Below are 27,946 nucleotides of genomic sequence, written 5' to 3' on the forward strand. Positions count from 1 at the left end.
TTAAAAGACGTCTTGTAAATTTCAGGGCGATTCTAAACTTCAGCGATTGTCAATGTCATTTGTGCAACGTGTAGGAAATACAAGTCTCTCAATATTCAGGGAAGTCCAACCAATGTTAGTAATTTTCATCGAATTTCTGACTATCTTTATATATTTTTTGGAATTTGAGGCTGAAGAGTCTCATAAACTTCAGCGATGGTGATATCACAAGCTTAAGAAGGTCGTACGGAATTTAGAAAAAAGATCCTTCCTGCTTCAAACAATCTACATGAGTTCAGACAATTTATGTAAGCTGCGAAGTATTTACGAACTTTCGAAACTCAGAATACTTCTTTCGAACTTCAGAAAGGTTCAGGAAAACCCTTCCTTCTTCAGCTTGAGTGAAATGTTAAAACGTCTAAAATATCCTGCGAAATCTTGGGAAGTCTTACAAATATTTACGAAGGTGACGAAAATTCTTCGAACCGCAGAAGAACTACCCCGAACTTCCAAGAAATCCATTGAAACTCAGTTTTTATGAATTTCAACGAGGTACTTTGAACATCAACAAAGCGCTATAAATTAGATGTACTCTAACGACTAACAGGCCATATTTAGATTCGGAATGCCCAACGAACTTACAGTAACCCCAACAAATATCTGCGAAGTCAGCAAACTTTAGAAAAGTTTTTAGAATTTTACAAAAAAGGACTTTGCAGGAGACAAGGCAATATTTTGGTCCAAAATTTCACGAACGATAACAAAATATCAGATTACGATCTAACGATAACAACATATCAGAAATAATAAATGTAATATTTTGTTCCAAAGGAGACAAATTGAATTAGACCAAGATGATGATAAAGACACCAGACCCAACTTAGAAACATTTGTGTTTCGAATTCATCTCATCAGTAACTAGGATACTCTCGGTAGCCGGCTACCCATAATTTAAAAAAAAATCTTATGAACTAAGTCAGATCTTTTTTGTTTTCGAGTGATCGTGTGTACGTAGACTAACTAAACAACTAGATATAAAACTATGTTTTACAGGTCTTATCGATTTCTTGGAGCGTAGACCTTATACGAGGGATTCCATGAGAAACCGGCCGACCGCAAAATATGACCATCGTCGATTCGAACGAAACTTTGCAGGTGTGTTCGCTGTATGAATCTCCATGATATTCTCTGGCAATTGGAATATTTTGATACAAGAGTAATTTTTCAAAAGGGCGTAAACGTTTCTACGTGTATGAATTTCAAATTTTTTTTGTTCGATTACTGTATTGTATACAGCAAAACTATCTGAGAACAAGTTACAGGGAATGACCATAGGGTCTGTTGATTAAACTATATAGCTGAATCATATGTTGGTTGTTTTCATGTAACTTTAAAATGTTTCACAATATCGCCTTGATGTCAAAGAGAAAGTTGCAGGAAAGTTTACGGGCCTTTTGAAAAACCTATTATTGTTGATGGAGAAACGCGACTAACTTATGAAAAGGTCGTAATAAAACAAAATAATTGTGCTGTTAAAACAAAAGTTAAAATATCTCGAGAACTACTACATTTTAGAAATTTTTTGTTAAGAGCATTTCGATTTAAAATGGCGTTTAGAATCATATTCAAAAAGAAAATTGTATTTTTGACTGCAAATAGTAAGAATTATAAAAAAATGTCAAAAGTTGTTGTTAGGAAAACTTTTTTATTGAAAGCTTCTCCATGATCCAAATACACTAAAAAGTTGCTTTTACGTCTTTAAAACGATAAACATTAAATTTTTGACATTTTTTGATGGGGTAACGCGAATAACTTTTAAAAAGAAAATAATTACACGAATTAATTGTTTTTGAAGGAGCAAAATTTCAAATATCTCGAAAACTATCGCATTTTGGAATATTTTTATTAAATGCATTTTGATTTTAAATGGTGCTTAGAATTATATTCTGTAATAAAATTACAATTTTGTATGTCTATTAGTATGAAATTTAAAAACATGTACGAAGTTATTGTTAGGAAAACTTTTTACCGATTTTTTCTCCATCATGCAATCACATTCAAAATATTTCTTTTTTCTTTAGGTTTTTGGTAACAAAATATAAAAAATTTAAAAAAATGGGTTTTTTCGCAATTTAAATTTTTATCATAAATATTTGTTTTTTTTTGAAAAATGACACAACATTTTTTTAGTGTATATTTTTTTCGGACAGAAGTATTCATTCCCTGTAACTCGTTCTCAGATAGTTTTGCTGTATAAAATACAGTAATCGAACAAAAAAAAATTTGAAATTCATACACGTAGAAACGTTTACGCCCTTTTGAAAAGTTGCTCTTGAGTCAAAATAATCTTATTACCTGTGGAAAATATTTAGTCTTGCATGACGGTGAAACGTGTAAAGTTTCATTGGAATCTAAGATGGTCGGTCACGATTTTAAAGATTTTCGGACGGATCTTCGTGGAATTCCTCATACCCTTCTCAAATTTCGCGACACCAATTAAAGGAATCCTTCTGTAAAGTATGTGAAGCATCAACACGTCTCGTCTACCTTGTCCTTTATCCTTCCTCTTGAACGATGGAGATGAAGGCAATGGCAGCTATCAAGCTGATGAGGTTTTAATATGGGTCGGATTGGTGTGAATTCCTACTTACCATTCCATAAGCAACTTTTATTAGATAATGAAGCCAGTGTGCAATCCGCCAAAATCATCGTCACAACGCAACGCAATGCATCTCATCAGTAACTAGCACCAACTTGGGGCCCGCTCGACGAGGAATCCCCATTAGCAGTGCTATCTTGGATTTCTCGCCTAGCTGATCCCAAGTTGGTGCTACTTACTAAGTGTTGTGGCTTTATGCACATATTGGTCTAATCTAATTTTCCTCCTTGGAAGTAAATATTGTATAGTGTCTAACGTCTGGTTCCTAAGCCAAAACTCTGGAGTTCCTTTTCTCATTTTCAAACCAGAGCTGCTGGGTTTACCTTCCGAAAAATCAATCGGGACAAGCCAGCTGCTTTTAGTGTTCACGCATGTTGGGTGTGACTGTTTGGATTTAGTGTCTAACTAGAGCCTATTTTGAAACTTGCTTGGATTTCTTGTGCAACTGGCCCCTAGTTGGTGCTAGTTACTGATGAAATGAATTCCTACCACAAATTCACACTTTGTCTTTCGAATAATTAAAAAACTAATATGCATGGTTTTGGCAGAACTTGTCACTGTTGCACTCGCAAATTGGAAATTCTTACAATAAAATGATTCGCGTCATTTGGTAATTTTTGAAACCACAAAATCAGTCTAATAAATTGAAATGTTTGTATACATTTAAAATATACAGAAAATCGGTTCTCTGAGTGAATAAAAGTCAAGAACAAGCTATCGGGATTGAACACTCTATTCAAAGAATATATTGGACCGTCAGAGAATTTATTTAAACTTCATTAAAGTCCTATGTTCTACTACACAGAGATCCGAAGCTCAAAATACTCCAGAAAAAAGCAATATAGTTATACTATATACTGATGTGCGAAATGCAGCAAACTCCGGCAAAACTTCATGAAATCAGATCACTCTCTAGAGATGTTTTCTACGAATTTATAGGCAGCCCTACGAACTCCTGAGGAAACCTACAAACGTCAGAATCCATTATGGAGAAATATAACATAGTGCACATAGCATTGACTTGCTAAACCAAACAAAGTTTCGATGTCCTTAAGTCTCATCGGTTTATACAGAACTCCTTTTCATGCGGGACATCGCGCAGGACTAGGTATTTGCTCAGAAACACAAATAGTGTTTTCGTTTGTGGAGCTAGCGTCGATCTGGTGTTATCTTAGTTCTGACACTGTCGGATTTTGATGAGACGAAGTCGTAACACAAATTCCATAACTAATCACAAAATAGTTGAAATGCGATTAAATACACTTAACTGTTACAAATATAAACATATTCGATGATACAGACGTCGCATGTAATAATTTTTCAGAGTGGCCCACAATAGGGTACAAAAATTGACCCGCAACCGGGCATGAGGAGACTGACAGTGCCATTACTTTTTTCCACTAAAAGGAGGCGTCTGGTGTAGTGGGCAAAAAATCGACTTATTTTTTATCCGCCTAATTGTTAATATAGAACCTCTAGAATAATCTTCCGCTATCTCGGTGGCCACACTGAACTTCTTTTGTTTTAAAGGGCCATGCATTCCTCGCGCGTATTTGCTATAACACACGCATATTTCAATCTATCGGCAACAATTCTCGAGAAACTGACAGCGACAAAAAATAGTGTAAACAATACACTCTAAACTACTTCCGCACAAATTTTCATGAAAAAATATTCAATGGATTGTTTTCTCCAGCGTTTTTTCCGTGATGCAATTTTGTGTAGGACACCCTTTAATAGCGTTTTTCTCGAAAACGCGTTTTCAAATTGGCGAACGTGATAATTCAAAAACTATTCAACGAATTAACTTGATTTTTTTATGAGAATGCACAATGTGTGTAGGCTATCGATGAACCACAGAAAAATAAATAAATTTTTTTCTCCCTATTATTTTGAAGAAAAGTGAGCGAATTTTACAGTAAAATATGAGATTTTTCGGTTTTCATGAAACCATTTTCCGAAACTCGAACCTTTTTCTTTTTTTTTTTTTGGTTCACTGAGTAACTACAATTCTAAGCGTTGCAAATTTTATATAATTTCCTGTTTCAGACAATTTTATCAAGAGTCATCATGTTCGTTGCGGCGCTCCTCGACGTGGAAATGGCTGGACGTCTACTCTTGGAACGCTCTCGTATGTTTGGCTCTGTGTGATTGAAAATATATTTTTTCGTCCACAATGAATGTATAAATAGATCTTAGCATTACACAAAAGATCCATTGTTGCCTTGCCTTAAACATCATAAAACAAAATAACTTTCGGTTTGAGCACTTTACACCAGACGCCCCCTTAATGATTTCACGACAATCTATTTAGTACAATAGACTACAACTGTAACATTTAGATTACGCATTTTACTCACCTTATTTCGATGATTTTATAGGGAAAAATCAACAACTAAAATTGGGACAACATTTCGACTGCTTTTTCAACACAGTGTTCAGTGCAGAAAACGCGTATAAATGTTTTCGATTCGAAGTACACTCAAAACCTGCCTTACATTAAGCTAAGGCGCTGCTGTGCAGAATTTGAGAGCGCTAGACAAATGCAAACGTCAAAAATTGCGGATGGTCCACAAAGTGTCCCCGGCCTACAACCGAGAAAACTCCCCTCTAATGTTGTGTTAGCTTTTATTAGCTCTACAGTTCAGCTAAGCGGTACTTCAAGTATCAGAGGTTGTGTTTTTTCTGTACTGCTTGCAATAAGTGTACAGTTTTGTAGCAGAATTGACGTGGCGTAATTTGATTTTCGTATGTTACTAATGTTACGTTGCTGTTAGTTATGCATTAGCCAAAAGTTATGAACGATGGGGTAGCGATGGATAGCTCATCATATTTTAAGTACACAAAATATCTAAAACTAACACGTTTTTATGCAACTTTTAGTTTTTCCCATTAAAGGAAGAAATGGATGAACCAATTTGCGCGTGAGGGCACACCACCTAACTTATAAAAGTTGGATTTGAGCGGTTCGTATTCCACTCATCAAAGGTTCATCTAACTTTTTCCCTGTGATGGAAAAAATAAATGTTGCGTACTTCCAAGCATTTGACTGTGTTGTGTGAACTGTTTGTGTTTAGTGTCTAACTGGCGCCAATTTGGCGTTAGTTTGAATATAACGCCTAACTGGCAGCAAGTTGGTGTCAGTTACTGACGAACTTGTGTAATTTCAATTTGTCGAAATAAAACTATCTCAAAATCAACTTAAGTGTGTTCCTAGCATTTATCACTTCTCGCATCTCTTCGACTAAAATTTATGGTTAGCTACTTAGTTATTTTCCTGACTACGAGTGAGTCATATTTTCTTTTTCTATACGTTACGTTCTAATGACATTCAATTAACAAGCCACAATGATATTTGAAACCGTTGTCCTCAAGGTAGAGCCCGGAGTTAGAATTGGAAAGTTTAGGAAGGCGTGGAATAGGGTCATGTTAGCAAGCTTAGAGTACCTCCGACGACAGGCTTTCGTTTTCTGCCGCAGGTGTCACCGCCCTCCATTATCCCCTATAGCTAAAGTGATAGTGTAGTCCCAGGCCGAAACTGGGAGAATACTCGCGCATTCGTACAAATTTCTGCGTATGTATATGCAAAGAAATAACCGCGAGAGCAAATCGTAAAAAGGCACAAATCACCATCAGACCGTAAAGTGTGACGACGAACTTGGGAAAACTTGAGTGACTGAATTCACCCCCTTCGGTGCGAATGCTAGTCAGTACCGTTGGCGCTGTTTAATGTTGGCAAGGAGAAGTTATTTTTTTTCAAACTTGTGCTCTCACATATATCCCGAGCAGAAAAGAAGGGTTCATATATCACTGATAGTTTGCGTATATTTTCTAAGAAATGTCCGGTTTGCTCTTTATCGATTGCAATACCCGCACTACACACTTAATTTTTTCTGCCGAGTCTCAAATTTTTTCGCATCTTTTGCCGAAATCTCAACAGCTGAGATCTCTGTAAACAATTTTTTTACTGAGATCTCAGTAAAAGTGACGTTTCATAGCTGAGACTCGGAAAACATTTCGCGAAAAATCAGCTAACAAATCTCACTTTACTGAGATATCAGTTTCTAAATTTACTTACTACACGGCTGTTGGGAAATTGCCGAACCGAATTGAGTGTGTAGGTTAGTCTAACATACCAAAGAAATCTTTTAATTTAAAATTTGTTTTCAAGTACGCGTTTTATCGCGAAAACCAAATGGATGATGTTAAGTAACACCATTTTGTTAGAGCCTTTTGCTCGGGTCACCATAACTACAGACACTAATAGTGGAGAAGGCAAATATATCCACTTGAGAAGCAGAATAATGACACGTTTGCCTACACCTTCAATGCGCACTGGCCCAGTGGCTGACCTTTCATGCAAATTTCCCTCATTCAAAAGGTAAATTTTTAACAATACAAAACTTGGTGAATGGAAACGGGTACTGAATGGTACCGAGGGACAAAAGAATACTGAATATGTACTTCCGTACTGTGTGTGTGTGCAGTGCACACTTGACCGTGGAGGTTGATGAATTCTCAAAAGTAGGTAGTTGGAGTTTTGTTGTGATTTTCTTTGCAAGTACCGGGCTTGGTTTTGGCAGGTAATGTGTCAAACCATTGGGGAGGTGTTTGTTTAATTAGTATGAACTTGTGCGACCCCTGGTTTTTAATTGGGAGCAGATGAAGTTACTAAGAGAATTAGCAGATTATCATAACTAACAGTAATAAATTATTTGTTTCTTATTTCTACTTTGGTTGGTCCCAAACGTAGATCGCAACAGGAAAGGGAATTGTTAGTCCGACACTTGTTATTGATAGAGAACATATACAATATTATGCATCCCGAAATTTCATGGGAGGGAGGAGATGGTTAATAGAGACTGGGATTCGACTGAACATTTTACCGTGATTCGCTCGAAGTTCAAGACTTTAGGAGACTTGGCATTCAACACTCCGTATGTATCACCAGATACATTTTGGGAATATCGTAACGACGAGTAGCGAGAAAATGTCTAGGCACTTACTACTTAAATCGATTTATTCATAAGCCAAATGAGTAGAAGACAGTGGTTCAAAAAGTTTCGAAAAATTCAATTGAAGTTAGTCAACAAACTGAGGTGACATAAATGAAGCATAAACACGAACTTACTCTTTTTAAACGAACTACACACGCACGTCAATTGTCCTTATTCTAACTACTCGGGACAGAAGCAAACATGTTTATTACAAGTAGATATTAATACTTGAGCTTGTGTTTGACCGCCCCTGGTTGCTACTCCGTTATTGATCCGGACTAACTGGAATTGCATAGAGAATCAATAGATGATGATTGGGGTATCGCAAAAAAACACTTATTTTTGAATTCTCAAAAGCTACTCCCTTTCATATTGTGACCATTGTCACTGTACGCTCAGATGCCAAATTGCACATAATTTGGCCATTTTTAGACCCCGTCCACTACGCTTGAAGTTTTATGATAAAATACGACGAGAAAATATGGAGAAAAATATATATTAAATATTATTACTTTTGAAGTAGCATCCGGAAAATTAGGGTTTATACCTTATTTAAAAAAAAACATTCTTAGTATTTAAATGGAAATTTTTACCCCAAAATCCCCTATTTTTAATAATTTTTTTTCTCTGTGCAGCAAATCATACATATTTTGCAGTTTTTCCAATATGAAAAAATCTCCGAAATCGAACGGAACCTTTGCGACCTTTGTCCGAATAGAAGATGGGGTTATAGGGCCATTTGTATTCATATTAAATTTAATCATATTCGTGTATCTATTTTATTCTTTTATCAATTTTCATAAAATGTACCTTTTTGAACGTGAAAAGTTCTTAGAAACAAAATAAAAATAGATTCGGTACCGGAAAAATTGAGAAACATCAGATTTTTTTACATTTACTCTACAAACCACATTTTTTCCTTAAATGCTCTAATACCCCCCAGTAAAACTTTTTAATAGGTATTTTGTGATTCCATATATGCTGATTTTCATCGTAATTGATATTATTTCTGCATGAGTTACGACATAGTGTGGATCTGGCATGATTTACTTTATGTTCGTATACGAGTTCCGTATATGAGATTTCAATCCGCTCACTAGTAACGATAAAATTTGTATATTGTTTGTGCATCTAGCATGTTATTATGCGACTTTGACACGATTTGGATACTGTTACGATTTACGTTGGCCATCTATATACAACACCTGGTTAACTGGGCCCAACTTCCCGTATTTTTCCAGAAATGAAACTTTTCTCATGTGATCCCTATACGTATTTTACACCAAAAGTAGTAAATTTATTAATAATTTATTGTTAAATGGAGTTGATATGTGCAATTTAATGATGAAAATGTGGAATCGAGACTATATGTCAAATAATCTAATGTTTCTGAATTTTAGCGGTAACGAATGTATGTTTATTTTGTTCCTGAGAACTTTATAAGGTACATTTTATGAAAATTGATTGAAATAAAAATAAAGATATATGCACGAGAAAATGGCAAAATTTGACATGAACATCAAAATGCTGTAGAACCCCAACTTCTCCTATTCGAACAAAGGTCGCAAAGGTTCCGTTTGATTCTTGAGATTTTTTCACATTAGAATTTGGATTTTGGCGACAAACGACCTGAAAACCTCGATTTGCCGTATTTTTTAAGAAAATAAAATGTCTCCATTCAAATACTAAGAATTTTTTTAATAAGATATATCCCGTAAATTTCCGGATGCTGCTTCAAAAGTTATAGACATCGACAAGTTTGTGTCTGTGCACAAAATTTCGTGCACGCAGTTAACCTCAAACATGCTTTGTCTCGATGTACATGTTCGCCTCGAACGTCGAACCCAAACGAACGATGTTCAAACTCTAGTTCAAACATCCGTGTGCGTACACCGGGTGCGTGCACGAGAACGGTTCACACAAGACAAAAAGAGTCAACGCTAGTATTGATGAAAATGAGTAGGAGAAAACTGGTGCCACGAACCTGTGTGTACGAGAGGTGTACGCACACCGTGTACGTACATGGAGTTTGGTTGTGCAGACGAACATGTGCACGTGTTTTGGTACGATATAGCGTGTTCGAGTTCGTACACAAAATGAGGGTTTAATATGAGCACAGAAGCAGGGCGAACATTGTGTGCGATGTTCATTTGGGAAGACTGGTTCTAGTATTTAATATATTTTTTCCCATATTTGCAATGTCAAAAATTTCTAGCAAAGTGGGCGGGGGTCTAAAGTTGTCCAAATGATATGAAATTTGACATCTGAGCTTACTTTGACATTTGTCACAATATGAAAGGGGTGGGAGGGGTACTTTGAGAATTAAAAAAATATTCCCGTCTCCGTCCCAAATTATTTATTATCAATACCGGCGTTAACGTAAATCGCAACGGGAAAGGGAATGAATGTTAGTCCGACACTTGTTTTTGCTAGAGGCCGTATATACTACTGCGCACTCCACAAGTGTCATGGGAGGGGGAAATTGTTAGCAAAGATAGGGATTCAAAATTGTGCTGGAGTTCGAGCGCGATTCAAAAATTTTGGAGTCTTTGGGCACCCTATAACTAGGAGACTCATCAGGTATTTAAAATACGTTTTAGGGATATTGTAATGGCAAGTTTAGAATTATACTAAATTCAAATATTATTTTGACATTAGCATAAGTGTAAGAGGTCACCCGTGGTTACTACTCCGTTATTGAACAGAACCAATTTAGCTTGCAAAATTTTCATTGGAACAACATGCTTGGGAATAACAGGATGAGCCACATTGTGCATGCAACCTGCATGCTGATCAATACCGACGCCGGCCACGTTCGAATGCAGATCTTCTGGGAAAGGCAGGAATGTTAGCTCGATACATGTCGCTGCTAGAGACCGAGGAATTCTCTGCATCTCCACATGTATCACGGAAAGGGGAGTAAGTGTGCCAATAGCGTTATAATGTAATAATTGCTCTGGACAGCTGGCTGCCGAGAATTTCTAAAATTTATCATTCGTCGTATTAAACAGATTGACCAAATAAGCAACTTGAACTCCGGATAGCCGACTATGAGGAGCACTGTTTAGATTTTAATAAATAGGTAACGTTTACTTTTCTATCACGCGACGAATTGTTCGTGATTTCTATCGTGTCGGTGCTGATTTAACCCGGCGATCGTTTTTGAACAGAACATAATCTAGCAAAAAGAAAAGTGACAAAATTTCGAATAAAAAAAATGAGCGTGGAAAACAAACTAGGGCTACAACTAAAAATATCAATTGTTTTTGCGACTAGAAATAAAATAAAAATTTGAGGGGTACAAAACAAGCATTGACTGTACTGAAACCCTTATTTTGTATGACGGACATACTAGTAATTTCATACTCGCGTACTTCATTATTGTCCAAATTACTAAAACAGACCACTAGATTAGAAAGTCCAAAAGTTGCTGGAAATTAAGTATAGATAGTCCTGTTTTTGTCGCTTTTTACGACATTGAAGCAGGATTTACTAATTTAAAAGAATAATTTGCTAAAACCAGAAAATGCAAGAAATAGAGAAGAGACTCCAGGGTTTGTTGCCCTTTAAAAAACCTATTTTAATCCACCTAGCGGTGCAATTGTGCCTTTCTCAATCATGAATCACGAGAATGTGTGCGTTGTTTATATTCATTAAAAACTTTTAAATGCATATATTACATTTTATTATTATACATCACATGACAACTATATACAGGAAAATAAATCATTATTCGAGTTCTAAAATTTTGAAAAAGAAAAAACAGCCAGGTTATATTGAACTGAAAAAAAGGTGCGAAATCGGCAAAGTCCCAAAAAGTCGATTTTTATAAAAAAAATTTTCGAGATAACATAAAATCTCGACGTTTCATGCATTTTAAAGATGTTTGGCATCAAAAATACGAATTCGATTTCTGAAATTTCATGGGGTCCCCCCCTTGAAAAAAAATTAGAGTTCCGGCATGTATGGGAATTTCATATGTTACCGGACGATTTAGTCTATATTTCCGGACCCATATAAGCGATCCGTACGAAATTTTATAGACATCTGTGGGTATATTATAGCTATCATTTGGGACTAAGTTTGTGAAAATCGGCCCAACCATTTCCGGGAAACTGATGTGAGTTCGTAAATTTTGAAAGATGGCCGCTTTTCCCGGGCACTTCCGGAACCGTAACTCCGGAATCGGAAGTCGGATCGGGATGAAATTAAATAGCCATTTACGGGGAACCCAATACCTTTCATTTGAGGCCAAGTTTAGTCGAATCGGTCTAGCCATCTCCGAGAAACTGATGTGACTGTTATTCTGAATTTAGATTCTTCCGCCGGGGCTTCCGGAACCGATGATGGTGGCCAATGTGGCCAAATAGACTTTGAATGGATGTTAATGACCTAATACTACAAATCGAAGCCGTTGTGGTCATATTTTGGAAAAATTTTCACCTTTATACATTTATTACAGAATTTATTAAAATCGACATTTTCTGCGTGTTCGTACTCATCACCCTGTAATTCCGGAACCGGAAGTCGGATCCATTGGAAATTCAATAGCAGCCTATGGGAACATTGCACCTTTCATTTGAGACTAAGTTTGTCAAAATCGGTTCAGCCATCTCTGAGAAAAATGAGTGACATTTTTGGTCACATACACACACATACATACATACACACATACATACACACACAGACATTTGCCGAACTCGACGAACTGAATCGAATGGTATATGTCCCCTCCCTCCGGGCCTCCGTTAAAAAGTCGGTTTTCAGAGCAATAGCAATACCTTTCTATTGAGAAAGGCAAAACCAAACAACTCACATTTTTACATGCAATTAAATGCTCTCACTTGAGTACTATGGTCCTAATTTCCATAACTTACCCTACCCAGTAATCTCTAGCTAATTGAATGTCGTTAAAATGTAAAAAAAAAATAAATGTAAATTTATGTGAATTGTGACGCTTCTTTTAAGTGGATCTGTCAAGACGTAAAGTTACAAGTATTTTTTTTGCTGTGTACTTAAGCGTATATGAAATTACTCAATACAATCAAAAAATGTAATGAACATGATTTTATGAACTAAAGGAAACTAATGAACCTGACAATAATTTTTTTTTTCGTGCTGATATGCCTAAAAGAAATTGGTAACTGTTTTTCGATTCTTCTCGCGAGTTGTCAATTTTGAACCTTCATACATGATTAAAGTCATCATTCCACTCAGACAAGATCACGCGTTTTCCCCATGCATATTTGATGCTCTATAGTTTCGATCCCTTAATGGCCAAAAAAACACTAAACAAACAAAATAGTTTTCTCAGTCAGAAAATGTAGAAAATGAAGAGTCCTATTTCGTTTTGGACCTTTTACGACATGAGAGCAGGATCGCAATAGATTTTTTTTGTTTCTGCCGCCGGATACCACTCAGCCTCTAGCCTGGTTTTGTCCGAAACATAATAGTGTTATCAACCTATTGGGGGATATCAGATAGAAAGGATTTGGTTCATTTAGAATAGTCGCTAGATTAATCTAAAATCCATTGACAAAAATTTAATGGCATCCCAGAAATTAATCTAAAACTACAAACATCCGTCGAAAACGTACTCATTACCGAGCCTAATCTGATTCCAACGTTGCTGCCACCCAAGTAGTATAAAGCTAATCGATTATCCAAACCAATTTCCACTACAAATGACCTGTATCGAACGCAAACAACGTATAATTTGACATCCTGTCAAACGACACAGCGTACTCTGGCTAATGTACCATGCCGTACCACACCGCCCGGTCGGCCATATAATACCAGCAGCATGAAAAGTCCTATGAGCTCACCCATAAGCTCTGGTTGCCAGCCTCCTTTTGATTTACACCCTGCATCGGGAAAACATGTCCATTGTAAATACAAGTGCCATGTTCAGTCAGTTGCGAAGCGAACAAGGCAACAATTTAAACCAAACTAAATGTTATATATTTACACACGCTTTTAGCCGGACAGTATCGGAAAATGTAAATCACTTCGCTCGGAATCAATGTCAAGTTCTCCGCATATTCCTTAACGGTACATATATAGAGTGTACAGTCCGATCACCGATTCGATACGACACCGATCGATCCAGTCCGATAGGACCCGGACCGGACATCGAGGGTCAATGGAATATGGAAGTGATTCTCTAACCGGCTTAATGTAATGCATTAGTCAGATTGATCTTTCCCCACAAGTGGCGAGCGATCGGTTGTAGGTATGTAGGCTTGAGGGAAAAAGAATCGATGGCATGTGACTGAACCATACGACGCGTCGTGCGACACCCTTTTTAATCAACCATCAACCAGACCCCGCAACAAGTATATGTGCGGTGCTAAATTGAGGCAGTGTTTAAGCTTATCAATGAAACCGGATGATCCGGTGTCGCTCATCCATCAAAATTAATCGTAAAATAATTTGCAATCAAATTATAGGCATGACTGGTGCCGATGGGTTTGAGCTTCACCAGTTGCCAGAATATGCCGCGGACCGGTTTGTCGTGTTGGCGAGAGTTTAATTATTTAATTACATTATTGAACGGGTCGTAAATACTGTTATTTTTATATTGCGCTATTGAGCGTTGTGTTCGTTTGTTGTTATAAGGAGGCAATACGGTGTTGAAATAATTATTTAACGATGCGTAACGGAGGCTCCATGTGGGGTGGATATTGACTGGTTGGGAACTCGTAGTATAGTTTTTTTTCTGATATGGTATTATTTTATCTAATTAATGGATCGTTCAATCTAAATCCTGAGATAATATAATGAAAAATGATCCATTCTAATTTTCGTTCGCAGTTTGTGTATGTTCAATTGAAGGCATACTTTTGAAATCTACAAATTAGTGCAACCATTGTCGACATGTGCCCCGCTGCCAGTAATGTTTCGCATAAACCGATACCGAACGATAGGCCAGTGGCGCATCACCGAAACTTTTTTTTCACGCCGATTAATTCTCGAACTCGACAATTCCGGTTCACTTAGTTTCTGATTACTCGCTTAACTTTTGTTGTATTTATGTCAAAGACAGCCTGAGGAAAAAAAATGTTCCCAAATTCGCGAATAAAGTGCTGCTCCATTTTTACCTTCCTATGCTGAATACAGTTCTCTTATAACATACAAGTTTTTTTTATTATAGAGTTGTCAAAATTATGGGTCAAGAACTGAACCGCTCCCTGAGTGTATGTGCTGAATACTCTTTATATTTTCAAAACAGCCCCAAACGTGTTTCAAATGAAGCAACAAAGAGAATGTTACCGTATACTAGTTATACAGATCGAAACAAAACTATTCGAAATAGTAATTCTGAAATCAAAAAGCTCTTCTGGGAATGTGATTGTTTTTGTTACAATTCCACTTTTAAAATTTCCATGTAAAATACTACGATGCTGAATTTGACCGATATAAAAAAAGAATGCAAACCTGTGATAAAAAAACAATCAGAGCTTTCTCTTGGCATTACTTTCTCTTCAGATGACATACCAATAATCGCTAAAGATTATTTCCCAACTTTTTTGAAATAAATCAAAAGTAAATTTGCTCTAACATAACGCAGTCTCTTCGCCCAACAAATCCTCTACTAACCCCGCCTTTCTGTAGCCGCAAATTCAGTTGGGTCTGTCCGTGCTTTAGAAATAACTACAGAAGCATGTTGTTAGATTCCTTAGTGATAGGAAACGTATCACATATATCCGAAATTTGAAACATGTGTGCCAATAGGTTAAACAACCAAATTCAAAATTCATGAAAATGTTGTCGTCCAAAAGCAATTATTTCTGGAACTGTTTAAGAACCTGAATGCAGAACTTTCTATAATTTTAGCTGATAGGATCTGCTTCAGCGTCCTTATTGGTTTGTAGCATCAGCACGGTGGCATTTTAGCTCGGTGGCATCCTTCAGTTGATACACCATCGTATATTTTGACGTTTATTATCGTCAGTTTTACGAGCTCACTCTCAACATCTTAATTGCAAAGTGATCAAAAATAACCTTCATGCTACCACCAGTAGCCTACGTAAAATGATTGATCTTTCGGTTGGCCTTGTGCAAGAGCTTCCAACTGGTCTCCATCAAAAGTGCATCTCCTCCCGTGTTCACAGCAATGGGTGCTCACCCTGCGTAGCATAAATATTAAAACAGAATCTACCTCGTTAGTTGCGGTAATGAACTGGCGACAAGTACTGTGCGTTGCATATTTCCGTTTTAGGATAGACCGGACCAGTACCAGAACTCGTTATCGACGTAGTGTTGGCAGCCGACGTGTACTTCACTCGTCTGATTGACCTTAACAGCCAACGTCAGCTTGCTTCGGATCTGAGCTACACAATCTAATTACTATTCATCATCACTCACCACCAGCTTGCTCGGAGCCTAGACGCAGCATCAAAGGCAAAGGCCAATTGCCAATCGGAGGAATGCTTCAACGTTTTCTTCTATTGTAACAAATCTTCGTTCCACGAGACGGGAGCCGAATTTTTTTTAGGTAGGTGAAACTGGAAGCCATCAGCCGCAAAGAATTGCCACCACATCTCCTGTAAGCTTGTGATCTGGGTGGTGTCAGCAAGCGGCGAAAGTACATCAGACCAACCAAATTTGGATCGAAATTACCGCGCAGTTAAAACCAAGCTTCGTTAAATTTGCACCCCTGCCCTCTCGGATCGCTGATTGCACGATGTGATGAAATCATCTTTATCACACTGTAATTATGCGCTTAATTGTTATGGGTAGGTACCCATTTTCATGGGAAAAAATCAGTAATTGGAAAATCTTTCAAAAAGTAGCAACTGTTAACAGGGGAGCAAAACAGGTTTTAGGTGCTCATCTTGATTGGATAAAAGGAAGTCAAACTCGTGCGGTCTAAGTAACTTTACATGCTGTAAAGATTCATCCGCAGTGGTTTTTGCCGTTACATTTTATGCGGCTTTTGTATGCTACAACAACATTGAGTGTGAGAACATCGAACAACATTGCTTTTCATTGAACAAACTGAAATGGTTGTTTTTATACAGATTTGTTTTTTTTTTCAATTTAAGACGAATACGATCTTAGTCGAGTCTAATAGATATCTACGAATTTCGGTAGAATAGAATTTAGCTCCATTTCATCTGCATTGAAAATCCGAAACACAAGAAACCATAGTGCATAGTGTTTTTACATTTTTTTACAAAGGAAATGTAAATCTTAATTCACTCCAACACTGAAAAAAGTTTCCGAGGACCGGCGGCCGTGTCTCATATACCAATCGACTCAGTTCGACACAAAAGGGCAATGTCTGTACTAATGTAATTATCTCAGCAATGACTTGTTATTTATTTTCTGAGAAATGGAAGATTTTGTCAAAATACAACATGTTTTAAGCATATAACATTGAAACAAAGTGATGCCTTTAAAAATACCTAGCTATAGAGCTATAGATTGTTGAAATTCGCTCACGTACGGCGTAAATATTAAACATTTTATATTTTTATTTCTCACTTACCTATTTTCATTAGCGAAAAGTGAGACCGTTACATAAATAATGTTACTTCACTTTACCGATTTTGTATATCGAGGTATGAAATCATCTACGTGAGTCAAGGAATCCGAATCGGGAAACATTTTTCGAATTTGTTGAATAATCAATTAACTTTTAAAAATTGATATGTAGGTTTACTATTAACATAAAAAGATATTTTTTCCAAAGTTAAGGTGTTTGACCCCTGCATGAGGCATTGCCATCAACCGTGAATTTGATGTTTGATGGTATATTATTTGATGTTTGATGGTATATTGGCGCTTTAACCTAGCCTTATTAGCCAGGGCAAGATGTAAATACCTCTGTCACATCCCAAAGGAGTGACATTAACCTTCTTAGCCAAGTAACTCCCAACGATTTATTATATCCCCTTTAAACTGAAACGGTCGGTACGGTTGTCCTCGTTTCTTCCTCCTTTAAGATTCAAAGCAATTCGTTAATTTGATTATTCATTAAATGAATAATTTAATTGCCGTCTAATTTTGAAACATCTTCAAACCCAACTCTGCACAGTAGGCCTGGCCGCTTTAATATTTGCGATATATGAAAATATGCTTCAAATATTAATATTGACAAGAAAAACACTACAGAATAACTGCAGTGTTTTCCAGGATGCTTTTCAATACTGGCTGTGTAAGGGTTAGAATAGAATAGAATGATGGTATATTAATACACAGATTGTTATGTAATCCTCCTAATAATGAGGTAAAAGCTTTTTCTTATAGTTTCATTTTTATATTATACTTGTGGCATCACCGAGAGCAACTGTGTTTTTGAATCCATGATTTCTAGTAAAAAAAATGAAACACACATGATACTTTCTAGGGTACGATGATCCTATTTTCGCCTTGTTTCTATCGTCACCTTATTCACATGAAGTCATTGGTTAGAGCAGCCATCTGCCAACACTGTTTAACGCATTGGCTTCCACTTCCATCATCCTCTGGCTGTTTTACATTTCTTACACAGGGTTTTTCGTGATCAATATGATTAAAAACATATTTGATTAAAAGCATGTTTGCTTTTCCAAGAATTTTAATACTTATTCCTATGGTTTGAACTATTTCTTTTTCATGGCGCTGGCTTGTATAGGACTCATTAATCCATATCTCCGGATCGAAAATTCCGAAATAAACAATTGCGTAGGATGCTGTAAGGATTACTGGATAGAGACTACATGGTGAACGACTGAACACACGGTTTTTTGTGCTATCGATAATAAAATAATCTCCAACATATACTAGACATTTCACACCCCCTTCTATTCACTACTATGCAAATTAAATGCTTTGAAATATCTACCTGTCTCATTCACAAATCGCATTCATTCTCTATATTGCTCTTTATTTAAGAGGTTTGAAAGAACATGTGACCCAATTAACTATTTCCAACAACACGTTAAAATACTGAACCTGAAAATTCCATTCTGTACAAAAGTCCTAAACATAAGTGTTTATTAATGCTATTGGGTTTAAATTTTTTTTATGGGAATCGTACAATATTATCAATTCAAACAAAATTTGCGCAAAAATATGAGACAGAATATCTTTGGTCACCTTTTTACCTTAAGCCTTCCCATAATGCGTTTGTCATTTGATGCAAAATTAATATTTTTCTCGGAAATCTGTGACCAAAAAGACATCTTTGAATTTTAAAATAAGTTAAACGTTCCAGTACCCTGGTAACTAATTAAAATCCATCAATAAAGTATAAAAACCAGATAAACTTAAACGACACCGAAGAAGAACGAAAACGAAGGGGTGTCAAAAAAAAAGAATGGCAAGATTAGAAAGTGCATTACATATTAATTAGCCGTTTTCCTAAATAATAAGTTTTAACTAACATTTCAGAACATTCTGAAATAACGGCTGTCATGTTCGTCTAATGCGTATTATTCATTTACTTTATTGAAATCATGTTTGTTTTGAATTTTATTCCACTTTCTCATTTTTTCAATTAATTAACTCTATGGGTCTTATTCATTTTGGTCGTTTTATACATTTTGTATATTGGACTAATTTTAATACATGATCATTTCACTTTAATCATTTATTGCATTCAGTATTCTTTTTATTTATTTTGTTCGTTTGAGTTCATTTTATTTATTCGATCTATTTGATTCGTTTCATTCTTTGGATTCATTCTGATCAGTTTATTCACTTCATTCTTTTAACTTATTTTATTCGTTGTTTTCATTTTCTGCATTTTATTCATTGTTTCAGTTCATACATTTTATTTATTTACTTTATTTTAATAATCTTATTAATTTGTTCATTCATTAATTTTGATCATTTCATCCAAATTATTAATTTGACGCCAATGAAATTATTCTATTAGTTTTATTACCTTTTCAATATTATTTTATTTTTTATTGTATTCATTAAATTCTATTCATTTTATTAGTTTTAGTCATATTATTTAATATATTTATTTTAATGATCTTAATGTGGGATTATTTAAACTAAGCAGTTTTTGCGTTATTGAAACAACTTAAGTTGTAATTATGCATTCGGTTCGTTGAATTTTCTCGATGAAATTAAATTTCACTGAGAAAATTCAACAAACCGAATACATAACAATTTTGCGGTGACCAATAAACCCTAAATCTTAATTTATAATTATTCCGACGTTTTGATGCAGGATTCGCATCATCTTCAGGGGCACTATATATTAAAAACAATTACACGAAACAAACAATTACAGTAAAAAAAATTGAACTAAAATAAACAATGATTACACTTTCAATCGACTTGGTCGTTCCTCGTTAAAAGGCTTTTCTATGCTTAATGTCATTTAACATAAATGTAGTGGGAGGTATATGGGCTGTGAATATTTTGAAATTTTATTTCGGTGAAGAAAAAAATGTCGCTCTGATCCTACTTACTATGGCGGTTCTGAACTATACTTATTGGACCATTTTCTTTGGGCTTTTGTTGCATGGCGTAAATTATCAATACTTCTGATAGGAAGGGTAGTTGTGGAAATGAGATATGTAGTTCTATTACTAATATTACTGGGTTTATTATTGTGATTTTATACTGTGTAATACTCACTTCCACAACAAGCAAATTGTTAGAAGTATCGATAATTTAGCACATGCAGCAAAGATCAAATAAAATTACCCATTAAGTATAGTTCAGAACCGCCATAGTAAAAAAAGATCAGAGCGAAAAAATATTAAGCACCAAACTCAATCAAACTTTCAAAATATTCACAGCCTATGTACCTCCTACTACCTTTATGTTTGATGACTTTAAGCTTAGAAAACGAGGAACGACCAAGTATATAAGAGTAATCCTTTTTTTATTTTAGTTTAAAATTTTTGATAGTAATTATTTGATTCGTGTAATTGTTTTCAATGGATAGTGTTCCCTGGAGATGATGCGAATCCAAACGTCGGATAATCGCAACTTAAGTTGTTTCAATAACTCAAAGACTGCTTAGCCGAAATAATCCCAGCTTAAAAATGCAATACCGTCGAAATCTTGTAATTTAGTATTTTTATTAATTTCGTTTTGTTTTGTTTTATTTATACTCATTTAATTCATATCATGCATTTTATTCGCTGAATCCATTTTTTGCGTTTTAGTCATTTTATATAGGGGGAGCTGGGCCAATTCGGACCTAGTAAGGATTTATGAGCTATAGGACTGGAACGTGTCAACCGATTCACAAATAATTATTTTTTCCTGAAAGCCTGATCAATTGCGTATTTTTTTTTCTAGGACGACTTCTTCCGATCTTTTACGGTATTGTGTATAAACGGTTCTTCGCAAAAGTACATGAAAGGTCCGAATTACTCCAACCCTGTTCCAATTCGGACCACCCATTTCTTATCGATTTTTTGCAGTAGAAATTAAATACTATTTCAGCCTAAGTTATTTCTATTTGATTTTCACTAAATTTCGAATTGTAAAAAGAAAAGTTTACTTTGATATATAAAACTTTGTAGTAAATATTCAATAAAAAGTAAGAGCTCAGCCAAATTACCTGAAAATAGCTTATGAGCTATAACGTCAGAATCTGTCAACCGATTTGCGAAAACTTATGTTTTCCTGAAAGCTCGACCAACTGCACACACTTTCTTCTCAAACGGTTTTTCGCGATCGCGTATCAGATCGTATAAACGGCAAAAGGTCCGGATTGGACTAACCCACATTCTACTATTCACACACCGATTAAACGAAAACAGTTGATAGTCTCGCCTAAAACAAGATATTTCTATTCTATTCTATTCTATTCTATTCTAACCCTTACACAGCCAGTATTGAAAAGCATCCTGGAAAACACTGCAGTTATACTTTAGTGTTTTTCTTGTCAACATTAATATTTGAAGCATATTTTAAAATGTCGCAAATATTAAAACGGCCAGGCCTACTGTGCAGAGTTGGGTTTGAAGATGTTTCAATATTATTCGGCAATTGAATCATTCCTTTAATGAACAATTTAACCAACGAATCGTTTTGGAACTTGAATGAGGATGAAACGAGGACAACCGTACCGACCGTTTCAGATTGTTGGGGGTTGGTCTAAAACGTTGGGAGTGACTTGGCTAAGAAGGTTAATGTCACATCTTTGGTCCTTTTGGATGGGACAGAGGTATTTACACCTTGCCCTGGCTAATGAGCCTAGGTTAAAGCGCCTTTTCTCGCTCTGATAGTCTCGCCTAAAACAAGATATTAAATAAAAGATATTATCCGGTAGATCCAAAATCACGATAATGCATTTGGCTAAATGTGATGTTGTTGCCAACAAAAATATTGTTTTTTGGCTTACACATTTTTCAATAAAAGCGCTCCAAAACAACATTCGCCCCTTGCGCACGCACACGAAAACTGAGAACCGCAAAATTTTGTGAGATAAAACAGAACTACATGACAGCCAAGAAAATAATATATACGTTTTTCATAACATTACCATAGCTGAGAAAAACCTGGGGGTCCGAATTGGCCAGCGGTCCGAATTGGGTTACTTCGCCCTATTCTATTTGTTTTATTAATTTTATTTATTTCATCCATTTTATTCATTTCATTCGTTCTAGTAATATTATCATTATTAATAATTTTGTTCATTTCATTATTTTTTGCAGTATTATCAATATTATTTAATTTATTAATTTTATACATTTTATTCATTTCGTTTTTTTTGCTTCCTTTAAGTCATTTATTTAATTCATTCTGTTCATTTTAATAATTTCATTAATTTTTTAAATTTTATTTTTTTATTATTGTTATTTTTTAAATTTTATTGATTCCTTATTAATTTTTTTTAAATTTTTTTCATTTTTTATTTTGATGATTTTTAAGAATTTGATAAATTTTAAAAACTTTCCACTTTATTTTTTTTGTTCATTTTTTGTTCCTTTCCCAATTCATCCATTTATTTTTTTTACATGCATTTTATTACTTTTATTCATTATTTATTTTTTTAATGCTATAAATTTTATTCTTTTTGTTTATTTTTTTCTTTTTAACTTCATTTAATTCATTTCATTTATTTTATACATTTCGTTCATTTTAACTCTGGTATTTAATTCTTGCATCAAATTCAATAATTTTATTAATTTAATAATTCGTAATATTTTTGAATTTCATTAATTTATTTTTTTTATAATATTAGTTTTATAAATTTTACTATTTTTATTCATTTTTTTCCGTCTTGCTTATTTTTTCATTTTTTTATTTTATATTTATTTTATTCCATTTATTTAAATATTTTTTTGTGCTTTATTCGCTTTTTCTTCTTCTTTTTATTCATTTTATTTTGTTCATTTTTCAATTTCCTTTCGCTCATTTTATTCATTTGGATAGATGTGAATGAATTTATCGGTCATAGGTCCTAATTGTTAGTTTAAAACCTCAGTTACATTTGCATTTGGACCACCCCATGGAAACGCTAGGCGACGATTTGCAAAACTCTACGTTTTTACATCCTTTTACAATGTAGGGGTAATTTGGAACCTCCCTACGGGGCAATTCAGACCGCCATCTTCTTATTTTTTTACAATACCTATGAAATCTTTATGGGAGAAACTCCTTAAGAAGCAAAACAACTTAATCTGGTAAGTCACAGCTAACGATTGGCGCATCATGTATTTTCTTTACTGTGATTTGTGCAATTGTGTGCGCTGCCGCAAGCCACTGAACGGTGGTTGATGGAATAGGGAGCCTCAAGCTTTCCAAAACACTTACCCGGTATTTTTTTCACGCTTATTTGTTGCTTTAATCACAGTTTTACCATTATATTGATTTTTGTTGTGAGGATGGAAAAACAATGAGAAACCTCTCCTTTTGAAAAAATCTATATTTTCCATGCATCAAATACTTTCCGATCTATCGGCGATTGAAAAATGTTCAATTTTTCAAACTTCAAAAGTTAAAAGCTCATAACTTGAAGTAAATATTATATTCAGCCATAACAAAAATACCTGTCAAATGTTTTTAGCTAAAGAATAAAAATATTTTTCGTGAATGAAACGAAATGATTCGTTCTCTTATCATTTGTTTTATATAGTATGAATATTTTTGGAAAGGTTAAATTTGTTTTGTACATAAAAGGAAAAATTACATCGGATCTTTTTGGATCGATCTTTGACAACATCGATTTTATTTCAAAATGCTCACCCCTATTGAGTACTAGAAAAAATGTTATATTTCCGAAAATTATCCATATATATTTCGATAACAAGCAACTAAATTAAATAAAAACTAAATAAATGAAAACAATTCCTATATTTTACCAAAGTTGGTTTTATGAAACTTATTCGTAATAGAATTGAAAATATATTTTCTCAGTGTATACTCTTATTTGACAGATTGCGCTCGAACAGGCAGTCGAAATCTAGTACCGCAATCTAACAAGCTGATACGTAATACTGCAATTTAGTCGAAACGACTTCAAAACGCTTCGAATCGAGTCACTCGAATCGAAATGCGGAATGCCACCCCAGGATATTTACGAATTCTCGAAAACACAAATCCATTTTATGTTAGCAGTATGAGAAAGATTTTTTGCATCCTTGAACAAATGTAAATAACCACCTAAACTACTATTGTTCAACCCTGCCAAAATTTGATTTCACCGACAAGTTCATCAAACCTAGCAGAAGCCGATTGATGTTATCGCATACTTTATTGATATCATAAATAATTGAATTTAAATTGAATTAAAAACCACGATTACAAATCACTTCCAATTTCACAAACATTTTAAGTCAGAAAACTAACGATCCGTTTTATCGTATCCACATCCCCCTGTCCGTTTTTCATCGTGTCTGCACCGTGGCAAGTGTCTAATGCACAATACGAATGGTCGGACGCAATAAATACACGATTACCGCTGAGGGCGCGCACGCTTGCGGAATTTATTAAATGCACCCCCTTTCCAGTTAACCAGAGGCGGCGGCGGCGGTTCGACAAAGTATGGCAAAGTAATTTTTTTCAGACCAACTTTGCTAAGCAGCGCGATCAGGCTTGCGATTTGGTTTTATAGGTCGAAATGAACTTCAACTATTTTGAGGTTGAATACCGCACGGTACTTCCCGGTCGGCTGAGTTGTTGTCACTGCGGCGTAGTGCGGAAGTGCGGAAGTTCCGTGAAATCACCTGCCTGCCAGACATACTGTCACTCAATGGCAGCTGGCCAGTTAGTTGCAGTCGGTAATAGATTTCATTTCTGGACAGAACGTGAGTGACATTGACTATCACTGACTGCCTATGACAAACATGCCTCGGAGATGATGCGATAGGAGGGAGTTGTAGTGGCTGCTGCACTTGCTGATGACATGATTCAATAAATTAAATTTCCTTTCGTAGGAAGTGCAGACCTCCGCTGTAGAGTGCAGTGATCTATTAGGATGCGAATAACTAGAGGTCGTGCATTATTAACTGTACAGGGTGTTTGTGAGCATTTTTGGTGGAAATTTTGTTTATGGACACTAAAGATTCTTGCAGATTCCTACATTCGCGCTTCTGCTACCAATTTAAAAGAAAAACTTAACTTATTCGTCTGATTCCAAATTATTGCCATTGTTTTCACCGTTTACACGAGAAAATTTTGCTCGAATTATTATTTCTTCAATCTAACGACAGCTTAAGTCAACCGAAAACATTTTCAACCCAACCCTATTCAAAACACCTCACACTAAAGCAAACACTCATTTCCGAACCTCACGGATCCCATCGCCATCCGTTCTGCTGACCCTCGCCAGATTCCGTCGGTTCGGGGAACACCATTTCTAGAGGCAAATTCAAATCGAACGCTGCTATCCGTTTGAATAATTCAGCAGTTTCATCAGAACTACCCCGGGAGCGATAAGCTTTGATGTTTGGCAAAGCTCAGTTCCGTTTGCTAGGTGCACTAGGTAAACGAGATGCTCACTTCAGGTGTGCGAGCGTGCTGTAGTCATCATCGTCGTACGTACAATTACAGCTTCCAGTTATCATCACCACCGCCGCCGCCGTCGTCGTCATCGGGGCTGTCACTGCTGTGCGCTCTATTAAGCAACAGGTTTCCGCTGGGGGACTGTGTGGTGTGGTGCGCGGCAGGCTGTCAACGCGATGCTGTGTTCCGTAAAGGGTTTATACAGCAGTCGCCGGTGCGGAACCTGACCGTGTTGCTTGCGGGTTGTTGTTATTGTTGAATAAAGTCAGTTTTTTTTGCTGCTGTTTGTGTACAGTAAGTGTTAGTTTTCCCGCGGCTAATAATCGGAATTGCATATTGGTATGATACGTGAATGTGTGATACTCGCTGTTCGCTGTTGCTGCAGTGGGTGGTAGAGGATTATAACACGGTACGTAAGATCTGGGCGTTTCAAATGGGATTTATTACGGTAACGATAGCTTTTATTAAGCTTACAGTAGTTAGGCGGTATTAGCTGCCATCTTTGATTTCAATCAACAATTTAGGTTTACCTAGAATCGTTGCGGTGAGCACGATTTATCGAGAACCAGTTTACCGGTCGATCTGAAACTTTCAGGTGTTGTTTGTAATTTCTATAACTACATTGTTAATGGAGGCATTTAAATTTTGATTTAAATTTCTGTTTGTTTCGACCGAAAAAAATATTTCAATAAACTTCGAAGATCTTTTTGGCCAACAATCATTTTGCTTTCCACGAATTGTTTGATTGATGTACCTAGTAATGTGGTCCTCAAATAAGGCTTAAGCCTTCGACACCGTTTTAAAATAAACTGCATTGGGAGTAATTTCTCGAGGATAGGAAAATGATGAGAAAATTGAATTTGTTCTGATTAAGTAAATTAATAATTATTCATGTTATTTTCATTATTTTTCTAATGTTTCTTGGCTCTCACAGTCTCCCTTTTAAAAGGTGAAAACTCTTCTTCCCCTGCTCTGCTATCAACTGAGCAAGATGTTTTGCATCCTTGAACAAATGCAACAAACTACACAAACTACTATTGTTCAACTCTGTCAACATTTGATTGCACTGGCAGGATCATCTAACCTAACACAAGCCAGTGGATATTATCGTTTACTTTATTTATTACACAAATAATTGAATTTAAATTGAATTAAAAACCATGATTACAAATCGCTTCCAATTTTGTTAGTTTTTTTTTTTAAACGCAGAAAACTAATGATCCGTTTGATCGCAACCACCTCCCTGTTTTTATCGTGTCTGCACCGAAGCAAGTGTCTAATGCACAATACGAATGGTCGGACGCAATAAATCCGTGTACGGGAATACCGCAGAGGGCGCACGCTTGCGACCAACTTCAATCATCACGATAAACGCTTGTACGCAGCTCACCTGGGTTCGATTCCCAACCCCGCACATAGGGTTAGAGATTTTTCCAAAAGAGATTTCTCTAACCCAAAAAGATGACCCTAAGGTTAAAACCTCTATAATAAAAAAATCACGATAAACTGGCTGTGAAAATTAGTACTACTAGTAGAAATTACCAACTAAAAGAAAGAAAAACTAATATAATGAGAATGATTTAATGAACTAAACGCAAACCAATTAACATGACAACAATTTTTTTTGTCCTGATATGATTGCCGCACATTGGTTTTCGATCCTTCTCGCGAATGGTCAATTGTCAATCCTCATGCAACCCTTATACATGATTGATGTTATCATTCCACTCAGACAAGACCATGCGTATTCCTCACACACATTAATGACAAAATGTCTAGAAATATACCTAATACGAATATTATTTTTACAGAATACAAACGAAAACGTACCAAAAAAATTTAAAAGAAAAAAAAATAAGTGCGAAAAACAAAACAATATCGATTGTTCTCGCGACGAGAATATGAAATAATTTTATTTTATCGTTTTCTCTTTCTTTGAAATATGACGCCGGACTTCGGAGAAATGTCGTTTGGGGTTAAACCGGGTACACACGAGTACTAACTATCTGCAATCGATTCTCCGGACTGTTTTTCACAAGAAATACTCCTTTCGTCCAGTCACATTAAGCCTGCTACGAAGCTGTTGACGTAAGTTTGACGTAAGACGTAAGGACGCCAAGTTTGACTATAAACCTGAGATATGCAAAGAATTAGGGTAAAACGGGTACACACGTTTAGTGTGATCATTCCAACTCTCGACAGACGTATGATTAGGGCTCAAAAGTCAAATGTCAAAATTCACTTTGAGTAGAAATTCTGGAGAAAGCGTTATTGCCCAAGCACGGTGCATAGGAGTCAATGAAAGAGGAAGCTATTCTTTGTTTGCTATCAAGTGCTGTGCTGGGCGATTTACCATTCGTCCGGAATTTCCCACCGAAGTGAATATTGACAGCTGGCTTTT

At 35.7% G+C, this 27,946-nt stretch overlaps 1 protein-coding gene across 21 annotated transcripts in view; it reads left to right on the plus strand.

The window, feature by feature from the left end:
- Nucleotides 1-27,946, plus strand: part of LOC131678835 (restin homolog) — a 289,770-nt gene that overhangs the window by 106,314 nt on the left and 155,510 nt on the right. The window lies entirely within an intron of this gene.

Source organism: Topomyia yanbarensis, chromosome 2 (assembly GCF_030247195.1).
Source record: "Topomyia yanbarensis strain Yona2022 chromosome 2, ASM3024719v1, whole genome shotgun sequence".
Classification (NCBI taxonomy): Eukaryota; Metazoa; Arthropoda; class Insecta; order Diptera; family Culicidae; genus Topomyia; species Topomyia yanbarensis.